The 15,102-nt window shown below is 37.0% G+C and overlaps 1 protein-coding gene and 1 pseudogene across 1 annotated transcript in view; both read left to right on the forward strand.

Moving 5' to 3' along the window:
* Positions 1–15,102, forward strand: part of PIBF1 (progesterone immunomodulatory binding factor 1) — a 195,598-nt gene that overhangs the window by 85,980 nt on the left and 94,516 nt on the right. The gene's annotated exons all lie outside the window — the stretch shown is intronic.
* On the forward strand, positions 3,473–5,144 carry LOC103082799 (rab GDP dissociation inhibitor beta-like; annotated as a pseudogene).

The raw sequence follows: 15,102 nt of genomic DNA on the forward strand, positions 1-15,102 counted from the left end.
CCTGAAAAACCTACTTGAAATGGTAACCTCACTAACCAAAGAATCAAAAAACTCATTAAAAAAAAAAAAAAAAAGCAAAGAACTCATGAATTGAGATGTCAAGGTATAAAAGAACTGGCAGTGAATATTTAATGTAAAATTAAATCTCAATAACTTGTCATTCTGCTTTCAAAACACATTGTAATCATAATTGTTATGGGGAAACTACAACATAAAAATAATAATTTAACATAAGTAGAGGCAAAAATAGCAACTTGCAACTAAAATTAGAGAATTGATGGTAAGAGGAAATAGTGTGTATATAATATATTTAATATTGTATAATTATAATTTCCTCAAACTTCATAAGAATTAGTGGCTTTATCAAGAAATATCTATTTAAACATATTAGTCAGGAAACAAAACATTAATTAAACTGTAAACAGCCAATATCCTTTGTATATTGCCAGAGGAGAGGGAAGAAAAAAGAAAGCACAGACCTTATAACAAAAGATAGATAACAAAGCAAACAGCAAAGAAGGAAAACACAGAAAATATAAATTCTTAAGACGGCAGACGACTGATTGTGTCTTTTCTGACAACAGTTGTAAATGTGATGAACTCACTATTATACAAGAAAAGAAATACAGTTTGGGTCAAAAACTACATTCTTTTCACAATAATAAGTGACTCTGGATGTATAAAGATGAAAAAATGAAAAATAACACAGGATCTAAAACTCGTCTGCAATAAATATTTATTAAAATTTGTTTTAAGAATTCAGGATCTTGAGACTCCCTTTGTCATGACTATATATACACAATGAAGAGATGCTCCAGAACATTTATGCGTAGAATTTGCCACAGGGAAAGTGCTGATTGTCCCACTTACAGCCCACACCCAGACTGCTCTGTTGTTGCCAGGGATCATTTAAAACATGGTTTGAGGGTAGGGATAGTTTCTAGATAAAATTCCTAGATAAAGGGGGTTGCCAACAGTTACTATAATGAACTGTTTACTACACTTCCTGATCAATAAATAACTGATGAAATAGGAAATAAAGCTCAGAAAATTTAAACAAACTGGAATCATGTTGTTAATTCATAAGCACTTTTTCACTGAATTCAGCTTAAGGGTCACATTAAAGTTATGACCAAGATACAGTTCAGTATGTGGCTTATTAATTAGCTTAGAGAGAATGTGTGGTAGTGAAATCAAGGTTTCAGGTCCATTCATCTTGCAGACCTTTTTTTTTCTTTTTTTTGCAAAGGTGGGTGGAGGGGGATGAGTGGGGTCTATGATCTTTTCTAAATGTAGCCAGCTGCCTCAGAAATGTGTAATTTTGGGTCACAAGCAGAGAGAGTAGATAGAACCAGTACAAATATCTAAGTATTCACTAGAAAAAGAACTCAAGTACATGTCCTCCTGGTGACTGATCAATAACGTTGTGTTTGTAAATGAAAGAAAACACTTTATTATATATCTGCACATTTTTTAAGATGCTTTCTTAGAAATCCAGAGTCATAGGTGGTCAGTCATTATGCATATGAATTGAATCAAAGAGTGTGTGTGTGTGTGTGTGTGTGTGTGTGTGTGTGTGTTTGTACAGCTTTCTTTATAGGCTGCTGCTTGTTGCTGAGGGGGAAATTTTCATAGATTTACATTTGGTAAATATATCCACGTCCAAAAAAAGATATGTGTAAAATATTGGAATGCCAGCTGACTAAATCAACTCATAAAAACTTCAGTTAAAAGTAAGATATTTTCCACGATTATTTTAAAATATGATGTTTACTGGAAGGAAAGTCCAGAGAATTACCACAGTTGAAGTGTGAGTGTATTTCTCCCACTTGTAAATGAGCTCTTATTTCCTACAGTGTATATTCTGGTCCACAATGAGTCATTTTCAACATGTTTCAATTTAACTCCTAATACATTTTTAAACTTGGCAGGCATATTTAGATGAACATTACTTCCAGTTTTAGAGACTGCTTCTAAATTATACTTCAGTACTGCAGTCATTATGAAAAGTTCTTTCAGTAAAAAGGAAACAGGATTGATTGGAAGTGTATGTTTTAGAGGAATAAAAAAATGGTTGCCATGAATAAAAATCAGATAGTTAAGCTGTTAAAAATTTTGTTACTACATAAACCCTCTTAATATTATATTAAAAAGTTGTAGTATAAGGTTCTTTTTATTGATAGAAGATACTTAAGAAAAAATAAGACTTATTCTAGATAATAAAGTTAATATTTATTGATCTCTTACTATGCCTAGCACTTTTGTGTTTTATGTGTATTAACTTTTTTAATACCCATATAATAGGTAGTAGTTTAGTTTCTATAAACCATTCAGGCTTTTTTTCTATTATAGTGCATGGAGCCTAATACATTTCTGGACATATAACTGGTGGTACATGAACGTTTGTAAAAGCTAATACTTTATGGAGAATTTTACATATTGCCAACTCTTAATAAGTATTTAATAATTACCTTTTATAAATTTATGCAATCCTGTAAATCTTATGAATCTTCTGGCAGATTTCAGTTGACCAAGCTGTCCATTGTTAACGATTTTAATATCTTAATTTTTATCGTAATGATGTTTACACTGTGCCTTATTCTTTTTAACACTTTATTTTGTATTTAATTTAATTTATTGTTTTTGGCTGTGTTGGGTCTTCGTTGCTGCGCGGGCTTTCTCTAGTTGCGGTGGGCAGGGGCTACTCTTCGTTGCAGTGCATGGACTTCTCATTGCAATGGCTTCTTGTTGTGGAGCACAGCCTCTAGGCACATGGGCTTCAGTAGTTGCAGCACACGGGCTCAGTAGTTGTGGCACGTGGGCTCAGTAGTTGTGGCACACAGGCTTAGTTGCTCCATGGCATGTGGGATCTTCCCAGACCAGGGATCGAACCCGTGTCCCCTGCATTGGCAGGCAGATTCTTAACCACTGCACCACCAGGGAAGTCCCTAACACTTTAAAGATTCCCAAAAGTTTAGAGTTGGGAAAAACTTAGAGGTTATTGAAAACAGTCCACCCATTTAGCAGATGAGGAAACAAAATCTAAAGAGGTTATCTGACTTGTCCTGAGTTACACTTACTAGGAGCTGAGCTAGAAGTAGATACACGTTCTCTTTGTTCCCATCCAAGTTGCTCATTTTGCCACACAATTGTGTCCTTCCATCAGTAAACAGTAAGCAGCATATGAAGCACAACATGTGTGATTTTGTTAAACAACATCAATAGGTACATCTTTTGCTCTCCAGTATGCATATTAAAAACAACAGGCTCTTCTCTTACCGTCTGAGTGGCAGCTGGCTCCCTCTTCGCCAGCTCCATTTTCCCTCTGCTCCTGCTTCACTTTTCCCTCGGGGTGGCCCGGCCTGAGCGCTTCCACCCACCTCCTCAGGGTGGCCGCCTAGCCCCCAAACCCTGGAGTGCTACGCCTTCTCCTTTCTCTGGGCTTCAGTCTGCACCCAGCCCCTCCGTGGATGAGGAGTACATGATCATGCTGGGCACCGGCCTGATGGAATTTATCCTGTCAGGTATAATGTCAGTGAATGGAAAGAAAGTTCTTCACATGGATAGAAACCCATATTAGGGAGGAGAGAGTGCATCATCTGTAACACCACTGGAAGATTTATACAAAAGATTTAAGATACCTGGAGCACCACCGGCATCCATGGGGAGAGGAAGAGACTGGAATGTTGACTTCATTCCCAAGTTCCTTATGGCAAACGGTCAGCTGGTTAAGATGCTGCTTTTTACACAGGTCATTTGCTATCTGGATTTCCAAGTGACTGAAGGGAGCTTTGTTTATAAAGGAGGAAAAATCTACAAGGCTCCTTCCACTGAAGCAGAAGCCCTGGCATCTAGCCTAATGGGGCGTTTGAAAAACGTTGATTCAGAAAATTCCTGGTGTATGTTGCCAACTTTGATGAGAACGATCCTAGAACTTTTGAGGGCGTTGATCCTAGGAAGATGGCACTGAGAGAGGTGTATAAGAAATTTGACTTGGGCCAAGATGTTATAGGTGTTACTGGTCATGCGCTGGCACTTTACAGAACTGATGACTATTTATATCAACCATGTGGTGAAACCATTAACAGGATTAAACTTTACAGTGAGTCTTTGGCAAGATATGGCAAAAGCCCATACCTTCATCCACTCTACAGCCTTGGATAACTGCCACAGGATTTTCACAGCTAAGTGCTATTTATGGAGGTACATACATGCTGAATAAACCAATTGAAGAAATCATTATGCAAAATGGAAAAGTGATTGGTGTAAAATCTGAAGGAGAGATTGCTCGCTGTAAGAAGCTCACCTGTGATCCCAGCTACTCCATCATCTTTGATCGAGTAGAGAAAGTGGGCTAGAGACTTCCCTGGTGGTCCAGTGGTCAAGAATTCACCTTCCAACACAGGGGATGCGAGTTCGATCCTTGGTCAGGGAACTAGGATCCCACATGACGTGGGGCAACTAAGCCCACGCGCCGCAACTACTGAGCCTGACCCTACGCTCTCTGGAGCCCGAGCACCACAACTAGAGAACCCAAGCACCACAATTACTGAGCCCATGTGCCACAACTAGAGAGAAGCCCATGCACTGCAGCAAAGGATCCCGCGTGCCGCAAAGAAGATCCCGCATGCCACAGCTAAGACCCAACACAGCCAAATAAATAACTATTAAAAAAAAAGAAAAGAAAATTGGGCCAGGTGATCAGAGTCATCTGGATCCTCAGCCACCCCATCAAGAACACCAACAACGCCAGCTCCTGCCAGATCATTATTCCACAGAACGAAGTCAACCAGAAGTCAGATATCTATGTCTGATGATCTCCTCCGCACACAGTGTGGCAGCACAGGACAAGTACATTGCCATCGCTAGCACAACCGTGGAGACCAAGGAACCCGAGAAAGAAATCAGACCAGCTCTGGAGCTCTTGGAACCAACTGAGCAGAAATTCGTTAGCATCAGTGACTTCCTTGTACCAAAAGATTTGGGAACAGAAAGCCAGATCTTTATAACCTGTACATATGATGCAACAACTTACTTTGAGATGCTGTGATGACATTAAGGACATCTATAAGAGGATGATGGGATCTGAGTTTGACTTTGAGGAAATGAAGCAAAAGAAAAATGACATGTATGGGGAAGACTGACAGTAGTACATGTTGCCAACTAATTAGGACAAACTTAAAATTTGGCAAATGATGCATATTGTATGAAATCAATATTGTAAGGCCTGCTTTTGTAATCGAAACTGAGAGATTGAAGAGCACTGTACCAGTAAATATTCCTCCCCTTTCTAATATCACGTATTAACTTGTTTTCATGGAGTGGCTCTTCAGAATTGGCAGGTTCCCACATTCTGTTCAATTTAACCGATACCAGCTTATTTTTTCTAGTGAAGAATCAGTCTTAAAACGTCATACTGATACAGAGAACTTGATATAGTATTTGTATCTTTTAATCAGTGTAACCTTTACAGTTATGAGCTTCTGCTGCTCGAGAGCTGGGTCAGTACAGTTTGCGTGCCATCTGTACTCTTGGCGTTAAGGAGATTCAGAATCAAATGTTCCATAATCAGGGATAGCATCCCTCATTCCTCCCCACCCCTTTTCATTTACATCACGTGTTATAACAGTGCCCAGGCAGCACAGCCACAAGCTTGGTTTATGTGGGCCTCCAATTCTAACCAAACTCCAGACTTTGAGAGTCATTTTGGAGGAAGCCTCTGTGCGGTGTTTTAACCTAATAAAATTGATGAGAGCAGAGGGAAGAGAAACCTATCATAAAGCAGGTAAATGTAGAGCTTCTTTTGTGTCCCAGGTGTGGCTTCTTCAATGGACCAAACTGCAACGCAGTATTTATTTGATAGAGCCTCTGCTTCAACGATGTCTGTCTCACAATGGCTCCAAATGATTTCTGTACTGCAAAATGAAGCCGAACTCTGGAAACCAAAACAAAACAACAACAACAAAATTCACAATGATACTGTATTAATTTCCTGTGGTTGCCATAATAAATTACCACAAACTTGGTGACTTAGAACAACAGAAATGGGGCTTCCCTGGTGGCGCAGTGGTTGAGAGTCCGCCTGCCGATGCAGGGGACACAGGTTCTTGCCCCGGTCCAGGAAGATCCCACATGCCACGGAGCGGCTGGGCCCATGAGCTGTGGCCGCTGGGCCTGCGCGTCCGGAGCCTGTGCTCCGCAACGGGAGAGGCCACAACAGTGAGAGGCCCGCGTACCGCAAAAAAAAAAAAAAAAAAAAATTTATTCTCTCATAGTCTGGAGGCCAGAAATCTGAAACCAAGGTGTCTGTAGGGCCATGCTCCCTCCACAAGTGCTAGGGGCAATCTGTTCTTTGCTTCTTCCATCTTTTGGGGCTCCAGCCATTCCTTGCTCTCCTTGGCTTATGGCCACATCACCTCCAGTCTCTGCCCCTGTCTTCACATCACCTTCTCCCCTGTATGTGTTTTATAAGGATATATGTGATTGCATTCAGGACCCACCCAAATAACCCAGGACAGGCTCTTCTTCTCAAGATATTTAATTTAATCACATCTGCAAAAAACCTTTTTCCGTGTAAGGTAAGATTTACAGGTCCTAGGGATTAGAACATGGACATATATTTTGGGAGGGACCACCATTCAACCCATTCCATATGCCTTTTAAGTCATTTGAATTAGTATTTATTCAGATCCTCCAATCGGAATATGATTTTATTTTTAAGTTACCCAACCAGAACTTTTTAAGGTATCAGCGAATTTTAGGAGTTATTAAAATTCTATGAAGTTAGATTATCTTTTCAACCTACTAACTTGACATTTAGCAAATTACTTGCTCTTGAGCAAATGGCACCTTAAAGATTCTAGACTCTGTACCATATGATGTTGTGGCATATTTATTATGAATTAAAAGACATGACTTTTAGTAACATTTTTAAAGAACATCATGGCAATGACATTAAGGGTTAAAGAAATAGAGTTGGACGTTTTCAACAGAAACAGAAACAGTGTAAAAATCTAGCTTTAAGCTAAGCTATATTAACTTTGTTTAGACCGTATAATTGCTTTCTTCTACATAGCGATTGAATTTTGCTTTACTCTATTTAAGATTCAATAAGTAAGATCTTGAATGCTTTAATAATATAATGACTTTCACGTTTTATTTTTGTTCTACTTATTTTTTCAGTCAGCAAACTTTTAGCCCTTCCTGGTTTTAATAAATGTATGTGTAACCTGTTTATTTCTATGGCATATGCCAGATATGTGATCATTTAGTTTCTCCTTCTGTAGAAATCATTGTTACTAGATATGAAGAAATTCCAGAAATCATTGTTACCAGATGTGAGAGTATTCTCAATTCATTTTATCCATTAAAGTGTCTTACTTGTAAATGAAAGAAGAAAACGTAACTGATATATTACATAATTCTGTGCATCACAAAACTAAATGCTATTTATTATACAGTTTTACATTCTCAGTAAATGTTAACTATTATTATTTGTTCTCATCATCCAGTTAGTTGACTTTTAAAGTCCAGTTGTGTCTGTTCTCTATTCAGTACAATAAAGATAAAGGGTTAGGAGCAGTCTCTGACACAATCTAGTAGAACTATTTCATGCAGATGGATAACTTGACTTGTTACAAGGCTCTCTGAAGAAGGGGATCCCTTTCCTCAACTTACTGTTTATTTTAATTATTAGTAATTTACTGTTGGGATTTCCCTTGCATTGTTTTGTTTTAAAATATATATTCGTGTATTTTTTAAATCGATATTTTTAGCTTAAAGGCAATGTGTTTTTATTTTACAAATGAAAAGTCTAATCTGTGTATTTGTTAAAAGTAGGAAATGAGTTAATGGGTCTTCAAACAGTGAAACTTAACTGACATCCACATACCTATTATTAGAATTCAGATGTTTCCTCCTATTTCACTGGGACCCCATATATGAACTTCTATTAGCTAGAATATTCATAGATACTCCAAATGTGATGATGCCTACCATTTCTAAAATTCCTTTTGTCCAAAATCACAGATGGAAAATGCCCAAAAGAATGCATCTCCCAGCCTCCAGGCAAGGGTGCACCCAGATCATTCTAGTCAGATAGACTGTCCATATGTAAACCTGTAAAGGAACTCATATACCTGTAAATGACAATGAAATGTTAGCTTTGAAATTGTTTTTTAAAGTAGTTTACAGGAAAATCAAGGTATGGTTAATAGCCTGTCATTTATGAGAATGGAATGTTCTGTATGTTGCTACCACAGGACATGTCTATTCTTACTCACTTCTCAACTTTTGCCATTGGTTAAACTGTGCATTGATCCAGAAATAAGTCAGCATGTTTAAATGGGAAATGTGTTATTAAATTCAATCATTTGTATATAGTAAACATTTTTTTTTGGACCCCAAATAGCACTTGTAAAATATAAATCAGGTTGTTTAACTAAAGTGCTGGTCTCTAATTTTTGAAAATTAAAACTATGAACTGAATGCTTCTAGAGGAAAACAATTTTTTAGCCAGTTTTCCATGTTGCTAGCTACTCTACATTTATATGTGTTATCCAATATAGTAAATAATGCCTCTTTCATTATAGAAACTACCCCTTGCCCACCACTATCAATAGCTCCCTTAGATATTAAGCATTACACTTATAAGAAATTGTAAGCTCTAACAACCTTTCTGCAGGCTTATGTACCAGTTCTCATCCCACAAATTTTAAGCACTACATTTACAAATTAAGGTATACCAAGACATAGCTAAAGTTTATGACGTCTTAAACCATACATATGTCTTTGATGATAGAGAGCACTAGAGAAACGTTGGACTAATGGCTCAAACTTTTTATAAGCTTTCAATAAAAAGAACAGCAATAGTAATTCTTGGGGTTCATTTGAATAGAACTATGAAAAAGGTATCTAACTTTTTGCTTTTTATGAATTTTATTTATAAAAATTATGATAGGGCTTCCCTGGTGGCGCAGTGGTTGAGAGTCCGCCTGCCGAAGCAGGGGACATGGGTTCGTGCCCCGGTCCGGGAGGATCCCACATGCCGCGGAGCGGCTGGGCCCGTGAGCCATGGCCACTGAGCCTGCACGTCCGGAGCCTGTGCTCCGCAACGGGAGAGGCCACAACAGTGAGAGTCCCGCATACCTCAAAAAAAAAAAAAAAAAATTATGATATAATTTTATAAACACTTCTAAGAATTTTTAGTTGCCAATACTATCTGATAGGTGTTACAAATTTATACCTACATAATTGTACCTAAAGTAAAATTCCATACAGCTAAACTCATTTTCCTTGACCATTTTAAAATAGAACCTAATGGAAATTAATTGCCGTGACTGCCTCTTCCCTGTGAGAATTTGAGTATCCATTGCACAATTCTATGAAATGTTCTCTGCCTCCCTCGTTTCTTTAATATGCGGATGAACTTAAGGCTTCCTTCCTGTCAATTCCAAATGTTTAACACTGCTTGCCTTATTTCCTTTTATTTTAAATGGGAGCCAACATCGTGAACTCCGTACTTTACAATGAAACTCAGAAAGCAGAAGAGAAACATATCTATCCCCATAGTTTCAGAGGAGAATGTGGAGAAAAATACGTTATACTGTGCTCAGATTTCTCTTTGGTGGAGTGTGAACTATGATAACAGTAATAGGGAGGTAAAATCTCTCTCTGAATTTTTCTTATGCTGGGCTAGAAAGTATTCAACTCAATATTCATTGAACCTTTGTGCATAACACTGTAGAAGAAAAAAAATCTTAAAATATGATTTTTGTTTCCAAAGAGCAGAAAGAATAAATGTATATATATATTTATATATTAAAGCAAAATGTTCTCTATCTTAAGGAGTCGATACTGATCTATGAATGTCCCTATCTATTTTAAAGGAGTATCGGGAATGACCTTTTAGAGGAGGTGGTCTATGAAACAGGCCTCTGAAGTATGAATTGTGATATGCAGATCTGAGAGAAGGGCAGTCCCAAAACTTTATAAACCTTCCTAAATGCAGGAGAAAAAAAAAGTAAAGGATTGTCAGGGAACAACAGATAATTCAGTCAACTGATTTGGAGTGTACAGTTAGGCAGAGAATATAAATAATTTCATATTCTGGTAGGCCTGAAATATCAGAATAAAGAGCTTATATTTCTTCAGTGAGCAATGAGGGGTGATGTGATGAAAATCATTTTAGATAATTAACTTGGCAGTAATATATCTATATAGACATATTTTATATATATATTTTATATACTTCTATATATATATTCAGAGTAATTCAAGATACCATGAATAGGAGCACCTGAAGCTCAGGTGACATGTAACCATGGCCTCAACTGGTGTGATGGCATAGGGAATAGATGGGAAAATTGGTTTTAGAAATACAGCTGGGGGATGGTGACTTGTGGAGATTTTTCTACCCTGCTCTCTACGCACCACACTCCCTTTCGTAGAGGAAAGAAATTTCTAATATGTTTGGATCCTATTCCAAGACATTGTTCAGGCCATTTTTCTAGTTGGGTAGTCTCTAGCAAAAAGGGCAAAATCATGAGGACAGCTTGCTCTTCCGCTTCCTCTTTTCCTGTGACTAGAAAAACAGGGTTGGAGATCACTTGCAATTTTCAGCCTTTTGCAGTATATACACACTGATGTGTATAGTCTTCAGAAGCTAGCCCGTGTTAAGATGGGACTGGGGCTTAATGGCCTCTCTTAAACCTTAAACCTATCTCACTCTCCATCCACATCTACCAGAGACCTCTGAATTGGGGTTTTCACTATGAGCCCAGCTAATAACATAGTCATAATTTTATTTCCCATTTGTTCCTGGCCTCTTTGCACCTGTCTTTTTCAAGAACGTCATGCTGAGGGTGCATTAATGCATTTAATGGAGCATTAAATATTTCTTGGATTTCCCCAAATATTCTCTAATAGTACCCAATCCCACTATCTTCACAAACAAGTGGATCCTACGGTCTGCACACATTAGAGGCAATATAATTTATGTTTCAAATTACTGTTTCTGGACGTAGATTGCCTAGATTATGATACTGGCTCTATTGTTACTGGGTGCATGCTTTAGGAAAGATATTTAACCTCTGTGTCTCAGTTTCCTCATCTATAAAATGAAGACAGTAATAGTAACTTAACTCATAGAATTGTTGTGAAGACTAAATTAGTGTTTGGCATAGAGTTAGTCACATAATCAACATTAAACAGTAGCTATCGTGGTTATTAAGGACTCAGTAACTGACTAGATTTGAAAGTATGTTTGGGGCAGTTATCAGTGATTCCTACAAAAGTTTGGATAGTGGAGTTGACAGTGATTTCATACAGAAATAAGACTTTCTGAAAGCAGAGGTGATTCATGGATGAATGAAGGTTGTGATATTGATTTAGGACTTGTACTTGAAGTTCTAACACACCATTGACATAATAAAAATCTGGTAAATAAATGGAACTAAGGAACTCAAGCCTGGGATAAGGATCAGGCCTATAAGATAAAAATTTGGGACACGTCAACATTGCTGAAACTTGTACTAAGAACTGTGAAGTTTGGGAAGAGATTTAATAAGTGCTAAATACTTTCTGTGGGTTAGATACTGTGCCAAATGCTTTGAGAGTTTTTTTCCTTGCTTGATTAATTTTTTTCTCAATTTCTATTATTTCTCACAAATGCTAATTTTTTTAAGTGAGGAAATTAAGGCTGAAGGAGGTTGTTTTCTTAAAATGTCATAGCTGAAATCTACAAGCAAGCTGTTAAGCTAATGTAACTTTAGCAAGATTACAGAATACAGGGTCATCATGAAAAAAGTCAATTGTATTTCTGTATACTAGCAATAAGCAGTTGAAATTTTTGAAAATTAAAAGTTTTTTAATACTATCTGTAATAGCATCAAAAACACTAAGTATTTAAGGATTAAATTAACAAAATATGAAGCAAGTACATGACACTGAAAACTAGTAAATATTGCTGAGAAAAAGTAAGGTAGACCTAAATAAGTAGAGAGACACATCACGTTCATAGATTGGAACACTGAATATTGCTAAAGTGTCAGTTGTCCCCAAAGTGATGAATAGATTCAGTGCAATCATGATGAAAAACTCAGCAGGTATTTTGTAGAAAATGAGAAACTAACTTAAAATTTATATGGAAATGTATAGGACCCAGAATATCCAAAATAATTTTTTTTTTTTTTTTTTTTTTTTTTTTTTTTGGGTGTGGGGCCCTCTCCTTGTTGTAGCCTCTCCCGTTGTGGAGCACAGGCTCTGCACGCCTAGGCTCAGCGGCCATGGCTCACGGGCCCAGCCGCTCCGCGGCATGTGGGATCTTCCCAGACCGGGGCACGAACCCGTTTCCCCTGCATCGGCAGGCGGACTCTCGAAGCCCTATCCAAAATAATTTTTAAGAGATGAAAGTGCCAGGATAATTCAATAAGGAATTACGTAGTCTTTTCAACAACATGCTAGAATGTTTTGATATCCATATGCAAAAAAACTACACCTCAACCCTTACCTCAAACAAAATATAAAAATTAATTTATAATCATTCATAGATCTAAATATAAGGACAAAAACTAGGAAAAAAAACATAAGAGAAAAATCTTATTAACCTTGGATTTATCAAAGAGTACATAAATAGGACACAAAGAGAGTGAAGCATGAAGAAAACACTTGTTAAATTGGACTTCATCAAAAAAGAAATTTTTGCTCTTCTGATAAAAAAGGAAAAGGCAAGACACAGACTTGGGGAAAATATTTGCCAAAAATGTATCTAATAAAGGACTTGTATCCAGAATGCTTACAACTTAAGATAAGCATTCCAATTAAAAAAAAAGGGGGGGGGCGGTGTCCATGGTTTGAATAGACATTTCATGAAAGAAGAAATGCAAATAACCAATAAGCAAAAGAAGAGATGCTCAACATCATTAGTCATCAGGAAAATGAAAACGAAAACCACAATTAGATACCACGACAACCAGAATTCTGTAATCTAGAATGGCTAGGTTTTAAAACACTATTGTTACCAGATGTTGACAAGATTGTGGATTAGCTGGAGTATCCATACATTGCTGGTACAAATGCAGAACGGTACAGTCACTTTGGAAAACAATTTGGCAGTTTCTTATAAAGTTAAACATTAACTTACTATGTGATTCAGCAGTCCTGCTTCTGGTTATTTACCCAAGAGAAATAAAAACATGTGTCCACACAGGACCTGTCTGTAAATGTTTATAGCAGCCTTATCATAATGGTCCAAAACTGAAAACAACCCAAATACTCATCAGATAGTGAATGAATGAACAAATTTTGGTATATTCATACTATGTAAAACTACTCAGCAAGAAAAAGAAACCAACTACTCAACATGCAACAACATGGGTGTATCTTTTAAAACGCATTATGTTGAATGAAAGAAGGCAGTTACAAAAGGCTACATACTGTTTGATTTCATTTTTGTGACACTCTAGAAAAGACAAAACTAATGACAGATGGTCAGTCACCAAGAGCCAGAGGTAGGTAGGTTAAAAATATTGACTTCAAAGTAGCACAGAGAATTTGGGGGTTTGATGGAAATGTTCTGTATCATGATCGTGGCCATGGTTATATGACTATTAACATTTGTTGAAACTCATAGACTAATATGCTCAAAATTGGTGAACTTTATGTATGTAAATTACATCCCAATAAAGCTGGGTTTCTTTGAGTGATTAAAAAAGGTATAGCTAATGGGTGGTTGTGCCAGTATTCAAATTTATTTCTCTACTTTATGGCCGGGGTGGGAGCGTCAGACAAAAAATAATTGAAAGTTGGGAAGCAGAAGAAACCTTTGCTGGATAGATAACTGATCTTAGTAAAGAGGGAGTCATCAAAGGAGAGTGAAGAGGGCTCTGAATGTCTTAATAAAAGACAGCAATTTTTGGAACACCCAGTGCAGAGAATATAATAGTCTAATAGATATGAATAAGTTTATTCCAAGCAGCAGTAAGAGCCAGGTCATGGACTTGGTTAGCATGTTGTCAGTAATGTTCCAGAGCTTCTAATCAGAGGTTGACAGTTCATATCAGAGCCAAACCAAATCTAGCCTGCCATCTGTTTTAGCACAGCCTGCAAGCTAAAAATGGTTTTTATATTCTTTAATTATTAGAAAAAAAATCAGAATATGTCATGACATTTGAAAATTATGAAATTCAAATGTTAGTGTCCATAAATAAAGTGTTATTGGAACACAGTACACACACATTTCGCTTATGGATCATCTATGCCTCCTTTCATGCTACAACTGCACAAGGCCTAAAATTTTTGCTTCTGGACCTTTACAGAAGAAGTTTGCTGATTCCTCATCTAAAGCATTTATGCCAGCTTTTCAGGAGCTTCCACAAGTAGCAGTGGTCATTATCCACCTCCTTCTCTGCGGCCATTCCCAGGTCTGAGTAGACGGGTCACTGTTTGTGGACTGCTTCCTGGATATCAGCATGCTTTTCCCAGTGCATCTCTTTAGCTGGGCAAATGAAAAATTATTTGACTTTGAAGACATAGTTCTGTGTCTTGGTAAGGATAAGATATTTACATCTACTAACTGGAAAAAAAAAAATCAAGTTCTATGCTTCCAAAATATCTATATTTCAAGTACTTAGAACATCTTATGGTTCATATGAAACATGATGAGACATGTAGGCCAGATTGAAAAATGGAACTGCTTGGCCAGGAAAGCATGTAAGGTCACCTATCATTTTACCCATGACAGCCCTTTTTTAAAACATTTTTATAAAAAGTGTCTGGCAATCTTGAGTATTTAATTTCATTCAACAAATACTTAGTGTTTACTGTACCAGCAGTTTTAAGCATTTTACTAATATTAGTTCATTTAATCCTCATAACATGATGATATTACTATAATTATTCACATTTTATAGCTGTGGAAACTGAGACATAGGTAGAAAGGGGAAGGTGTGGACCCACACAGTCTGGCTTTAGAATCCTTGCTTGATTTAGTTATATGTAAATATTTAAAATTACATTATGTAAAAGAATGCTTCAGTCTCATTACATGAACCTTCAATATCACTTGAGGCACTTTTTTTTTTTTTTTTTTTTTTTTTTTTTTTT

The sequence above is a fragment of the Lipotes vexillifer genome, unplaced genomic scaffold, assembly GCF_000442215.2.
Source record: "Lipotes vexillifer unplaced genomic scaffold, Lipotes_vexillifer_v1.1 scaffold1491, whole genome shotgun sequence".
NCBI lineage: Eukaryota > Metazoa > Chordata > Mammalia > Artiodactyla > Lipotidae > Lipotes > Lipotes vexillifer.